Source organism: Dipodomys ordii, unplaced genomic scaffold (genome assembly GCF_000151885.1).
Source record: "Dipodomys ordii isolate 6190 unplaced genomic scaffold, Dord_2.0 Scaffold39, whole genome shotgun sequence".
In the NCBI taxonomy this organism is placed as follows: Eukaryota; Metazoa; Chordata; class Mammalia; order Rodentia; family Heteromyidae; genus Dipodomys; species Dipodomys ordii.
In genome coordinates this window covers 217,428-224,357 of record NW_012267255.1, presented here as the reverse complement: position 1 = coordinate 224,357, position 6,930 = coordinate 217,428, and the positions used below count along the sequence as shown (strand labels likewise).

Genomic DNA, 6,930 nt, shown 5'->3' with positions numbered 1-6,930 from the left:
GGCCGCGCTCCCTGGCCCGGTTACCCCCCTCCCCGCACCCCCATTCCCACGCTGGCCTCAGGCTTGCTCCGGGGACGCGGACCACCGAGAACCGCCCCGCCCCCGGCTCTGCTTTCACTTTGCGGCGCGGTCGGGGCGTCCAGACCGGTTCGTGCGCCCCCGTTATTCATTGTTAGGAACGGGAAAACCGAGGTGTCATCGTCCCCGTAATTGTTCTTTGCCTGACGTTTTGGCTTGGGTTCAGCTCAGTCCTACCGTCTGTCCATCTGCGGTTTTGGTGGGGGTCAAATTTCCACGATGGTTGTTTTCCACGTCGTTTCTTGTTAGATGTTTCGCAGATGTAAGACGTTTGTCACGGGAACGTTTAGGAGGTGCATGTCAAGCTCTTGGACAATGAGATTTTTTTTTTCTAGGTGTTTTGGGCTCAGCGTAAGTATATTCTGTAACCAGCATTAAGTCTGGAAAAATTGAGCCATAGGTAGAACGCTGGCCAGAGCTGGAATCTAAACTGAGAATCAATTTTACCACTGGGATTTCTAGACTTTCAGATTAATACAAATGTGGGTTGGTTCTTTTCCCCTCCCCCCCTTTGATCTGTTTTCCTTCTTCCTTCCTTCCCTCTCTCTCTTTCTTGTCGTGGGGCCTGAACCTCTGGGCCTGGGCGCTGTCCCTCAGCTCTTCAGCTCAAGGCTAGCACTCTACCACTTGAGCCACAGTGCCACTTCCAGCCTTTTTTCTACTTATGTGGTGCTGAGGAATCGAACCCACGGCCTCACAAATGTGAGTCAAGTACTTTACTACTGAGCCAACTTCACAGCCCCTCTTTTTTTCTTTTCTTAATGAAGGAAAACCTGTTTCCAAAAGTAGTGAAGCCATCCCGGTTTCAGTTCTGATTAAGACAGCACAATTGACCAGATTAGATGATCATACCAGGCTATTGGGCCTGAACCTAATAGAAATACTGCTTTACATACTACTAAATATAAAGATGGGGGAAATAGGAATCTTAATGAAAATCAGTGCCAATTTTAAGAAAAAGTAAGTTACACTGTTTGGGTGCTCTAAATGTTACTTTTGCAAGATGGGGAAAAAGTACAAAACATTTTTTTTTTTTTTGTCGGTTGTGGGGCTTGAACTCTGGGCCTGGGCGCTGTCCCTCAGCTCATCAGCTCAAGGCAAGCGCTCTACCACTTGAGCTACAGCGCCACTTCCGGTTTTCTGGTGGTTTATTGGAGATAGGAGTCTCATGGTCTCTCCTGACCCTGCTGGCTTTGAACCACCATCCTCAGATCTCAGCCTCCTGAGTAGCTAGGATTACAGACGTGAGCCAACAGCGCCCGGCAGTACAAAACATTTTGGAATAAAATATTTACCCTGCTGTGTGCAAAAGAGGGATATTTTGTTTAAGATAGTTTCTTTTGATCTGCTTTATTACCAACTTTCACTTTTTCTTTGAGTACTTTTTTCTCTTTTCAGTTATTTGTAAACTATCAATAAACATTAGTGCACAGTAAGTAGGTGGTAAGAAAAATTAACAGTCAAGGAGATAATTGTAACATTAATGTATTACTATTAGAATTTTCAGTGACCTTTTTTATTTATTTGGTCCTCGTAGCAGTCCTCTGAGGAATGCCAAGAAATAGTCTTTCCCCATATCAGAAGATGGTGTAATATTCAGAATTTCCTTACAGTGTTGCCAAAGCAGATTTCAGTATAACTTGCAGTTTAGATAGATTAAGGTTAGAGTACTATGACCTATAATATAACAGGCTGAAATCTGAAAGAATGGGAAGTATGTAAAATGCTGAAAGATATGGGAAGAGAAATATGTAATATTTTTTAAAGGAATGAATTGAGTAACAACTTGTTTTCTTTCCTTTTCCCTTTTCTTTCCCTTCTGTTTGTTTTTCACCTTTCCCTCATTTTCCCTTCCTTTCTCCTATCCTCTCTTTCCTTCTCATCCTCCTTCATCTCCCTTCTTCTTTCTCTTTACCTTTCTACTCTTTCTTCCCCTTCTCCTCTTTCCCCTTCCCTTCTGTTTCTTTTTCCTTTTCCCTCCCCTCCTTTCATTTTTCTTCCCCTCTCCCCTTTTATTGACAAGATCTGGTGGCCAGACTGGTGGCTCTCTAGTCTCAGCCTCCTGAGTTGTTAGAATTAAGATCTGTGTAGCTCTGTGTCTTTTCTTTTTTCTTTTTTTTTTTTTTTGCTGGTCATGGGGCCTGAACTCTGGGCCTGGGTGCTGTCCCTCAGCTCTTCAGATCAAGGCTAGTGTTCTACCACTGAACCACAGCACCACTTCCAGCTTTTTCTGCCTATGTGGTACTGAGGAATTGAACCCAGGGCCTCATGCATGCAAGGCAAGCACTCTACCACTGAGCCACCTTCCCAGCCCCACTCTGTTTCTTTAATATAGTTTTAAAATTCTAAAAATCTACATGTGGATTCAGGCACAGTTTAATTAGTTGAAAACTCCAAGGTCTGAGATGAATACAGGTAGTTTAAGTGTCTGTAAGAAAGTATGTGGATTATGTGCAATGTAGGATATATGTAAATGATTATTTAAGAAACAATGCTTGTTGGGTATTTGAGCCTTACACCTGTAATCCTAGATACTCGAGATGAGATTTGGGGATCACGGTTTGAGGATCATGGTTTGAAGCTAGCTCAGGGCAGGAAAGCTCATGAGACTTTATCTCCAATTAACCACCTAAAAGCTGAAAGTTGAGTTGTGAATCAAAGTGGTGTAGCTAGCCTTGAGAGAAAGAGAGAGAGGGAGGGGGTGAGAAAGCAAGCTCAGAGACAGGGCTCAGTACCTGAGTTCCAGTCCTAGGGACTGGAAACAAACAAACAAACAAACAAAACAAGCAAACAAACAAAAAACCCCCAGATAAACAGAACAACAGCAAGTGCTTCAGGAATTGGATGAGGGAGATAGTAAATACTTTCCCCCTCCTGGCAGAATGATTTGTGTTTGGGAGAAAGTAGAGTCTGGGAAATTACTTGGGTAACTTTATATTGAAATATATATTTATATTGAAGTAGATCTTAACTAGGTCTTTCAGAATTAATGTTAAACATATACGAATGGGGTTCTATGTGATATTTCAATACAAGCACTCAGTTGACAGCATCATTTGGGGCCTTCCCTGAAGTGTATCTTGAACTCAGACCCTGAGGTAACAGTCTGGATACAGGTGATAAGCCAGGAATCATAGGTGAGTGAATGAGTAAAGTCAGAGAAGGCAAGGATCAATAATGGATAGGCTTCAGGGCTTAGGGCTGTGGAAATTTTTGTGTTAATTGCCTCAGAATAGTTCTTCTAGTGGAATTGGGATGTGGTGTTTTTCTACCTACTCCTAGTCCTTACTGATTGTGATTACCTGTGAAAAGTTCTCTGCACTTCCCAGGTGCTCTAGTCAGGTCTAGGCAATCTGCTGAGATGCTGGGATCTTAGGAAAGAAGCAATGTGGTGGTTGAGATTGGAAGCTGCCGGTGTGCCAGGAAACTGTCCATACAGGTGAAAAATGATTTGAAAGAATACGGGGGTCAGGTAACAAGTATGTCTGTTAACAGTCATTCTCATTGAATAATCCAGATGTGAAACAAAATCTTGTTAAACTGATTACCTAGAAGCGTGTGTTGAGAAGTGGTGATAAAAGCAACAGAAGGTGGGGGTGGGGGGGACAAGGGGGGAGGATGGGAAGGGATGGGAAGGGTAAACAAAGGAGGAGGCTACAATGCTTGATAAGAAATGTACTCATTATCTTGCCCATGTAATTGTAACCCCTCTGTACAGTATTTTCACAATTAAAAAAAAAGCAGCGGAAGGTGGTAATTGATAAAATGTAAAAGGGCCATCCATGGTGGTAGTAAGTTTCAAAAGTTAGTTTGTGAAGGAATGAGGATGGAGTACAGGTGTGAAGCCTTGCGTTCAGTTCCCTTCCTTGCCAAAGCCATTGTAGAGAATGGTTGCTAGTAGCAGGCTTTCAAATTAGTTATTTCGGGAGAATTAAAAAAAAAAAAGAATTACAAGGTGTTGAGGATAGTAACAATAAGGTAGACTGTAGATGAATAGTTATCCAAAGAAGAGAGTAAGGCCAGCATTTCACAAGAAGAAAAGTTTGGCAATTTTTTTTTACATGATGGCAGCATTTATCTTTGTTGTTTTTTTGGGGGGAAGGGGCAGGGAGAGTGTGTGAGTACTGGTTTTCTGGTGGTTAATTAGAGATAAGGGTCTCACAGACTTTCCTGCCTGGGATGACTTTGAACCATGGTCTTTAGATCTCAGCCTGTTGAATAGCTAGGATTATAGGCACACCTGGCTCAATACTGTAATCTTTTTTTTTTTAAGCTTATATTTTCTTACACACGGGGAGAGGGGTTACATTGTTACATCTTCACATTGTATTCCAATCTCAAGCCTTCTGTCATACTCCTTTCCCCTCTCCCTCAAAAACTGTCCCCAACAGGTTTTACTGTTCTATAATTGTTTCCCTCCCTCCCTCTTTCCTTCCTTCCTTCTTTCCTTCTATCCCTCCCTCTCCTTTTCTAGCTTCCTTTGAGTCTTTCTCCTCTCTTTAGCCCTCCCCTCCCTACCCCTCCCTCCTCTCCTGTCTTTTTTTCCTCCTCTTATTCTTAGCTTTTTTTTTTTTCTCTCAAGAATGGAATTCTACCATTGAGGCACAACTCCACATTCATTTTTTCCCCTTTCTTTCCGTTTTGTTGGTTAATTGGAGATGAGAGTCTCACAGACTTTTCTGCCTTGATGGCTTTGAACCTTGATCCTCAGATCTCAGCCTCCTGAGTAGCTAGGATTACAGATGTGAGCCACTGATGCTTGACTTTGTTATTATATTTTCATAATGGCTAATAATTTATTTTGACAGTATTCAACCAACCCCTTCTCATTAGTAGCTAAACTCTACCCCTCTAACAGTACTGTCTTTTAAGAAAAAGTTCTCAAATTTGTATGTTAAGGCCTTCTATGATGGGTACTCTTCTGTAGGTTTTAGTTTTCTTAGTCATTTTTTTTTTTAGTGATTTGAACCCTCGTCACATGCATGCTACTGGAGTGCACTACCAGTAAGCTCCCGTAGCCCCTACCCCCATTTTATTTTTTAAAATAAATAGATGAGGCAAATGGAATAGATGGAATGTAGGTATTTCTTAATATTAAAACATTCTTAGTAGGGTAACATGTTCTGATGTGTAAACAACTTTGGGACTTATGCTTTTCCTAATAAAATTTGAATATGTGGCCATGTGCCGATGGCTTACATCTGTAATCCTACTTACTCAGGAGGCTGAGTGCTGAGGATCATGGCTGGGCAGGAAAGTCCATGAGACTGTTATCTCCAGTTAACCACCAGACAAGCTAGAAGTGGAACTGTGGCTCAGGTGTAGAACACTAGCCTTCAACAACAATAACAAAAAGCTCAGGGACCAGCTGCCAGGCTCTAAGTTCAAACTCCATGACTAGCACACAGACAAAATGTTGATATGATCATTGTATATTATAGGGTGGTTGGATCAGAATTTTAGTCCTGCAACATGGAGATTGTCTCACTAAAATATTTCCACCTCCCCTTAAAAGTAGTATTTTCAGAAATAGTTCTCAGTCTGCTTTAGTACAGATCCACAGGTGAGCCCCTACAGCTGTAAATCACAAGACAATGAATTTATTAAGTTCCATCTGGAAGATTTTTCAGCTGATGTTATTGTTGTTATTGTGGCTAAGAACTTCAAATAGTCTAGTTAGGGTAGATAGAAGAAAAATTGTTTTATATAAGATAATAGGAGTAATTTTACAGATTGGAAAGCATTTTATTTATTTATTTATTTGTGCTTTCTTGGTGATTTCCAGCTTGCCAGCTACAGGCTTCTAGAAGACTATTGAGGGATTCACTTCTGTGGACTGGACAAATAGCATTTGCACATACCAGAGTTTTTACTGCCTTTTATTGAATATCTATTACTTAACATTTCGTATTGAAACCATGAGACTAGAATGAAAGCAGACATGCCTTCTTTTGGTGTGTGCTTTTGGAAAAAAAACGGAAATAGTTAAGAACTTCTGTTGTTTTACCCTACTATACCTGGATACTCTAACATCAGTAAATCTTCATCAAATAAAATAATGATTTTGTTACCATAGTACATAAACTTAACTAGGTCACTAAGAGTCTTCTGTTTTGCTAGCAGTTTATTGTAGGGAATAATAGTATTGGTACAGATTGTGTCATTTGTTTACATGCACTGATTCTCATTAAATTATTTTGATATTAGAAAATCTATAGCAGAAGAGAACACATTTTAATCTTTTTTTTTTTGAGTCGTAAAAAATAATCCATCTTAGAAGTTTCAGTCTCCTTTAACCCTATTTCTTTTCTTGGAGGCAGTATCAGAGTGTACTATTTTTTTTTTTTTTAGTCAATTGTGGGGCTTGAACTCTGGGCCTGGGTGCTGTTCCTCAGCTCTTCGGCTCAAGGCAAGCACTCTACCACTTGAGCCACAGCACCACTTCTAGTTTTCTGGTGGTTAATTGGAGATACGAGTCTTACAAACTTTACCTACCCAGGCTGGCTTTGAACCTTGATCCTCAGATCTCAGCCTCCTGAGTAGTTAGGATTACAGTCATGAGCCTGTATTAGAGTGTACTATTTAGAAAGCAGTAAAAACATTTCTTTCAGTGGTAAGCAGCAAAAGTTGCATTTTTGAAGTTTTCTATTTTGAAGGACATATATGTAAATTTGAAATATTGTTTCTTGGAACAAGATCCTGCTGTGTTGTTCAGGCTCGCCTTGAGTTCTTGGGCCAAGGGATTGTTTTGCCTCAGAAATTCCCACCCCCTCCTCTAGTAGCTGGGACTTTAGGTATGTGCCATCTATACCTAGTCTGGCTTAGGAATGTATTATTTAATTTTTTTTTTTT

At 40.7% G+C, this 6,930-nt stretch overlaps 1 protein-coding gene across 1 annotated transcript in view; it reads left to right on the top strand.

The window, feature by feature from the left end:
* Positions 1 to 6,930, top strand: part of Usp33 (ubiquitin specific peptidase 33) — a 67,846-nt gene that overhangs the window by 458 nt on the left and 60,458 nt on the right. The gene's annotated exons all lie outside the window — the stretch shown is intronic.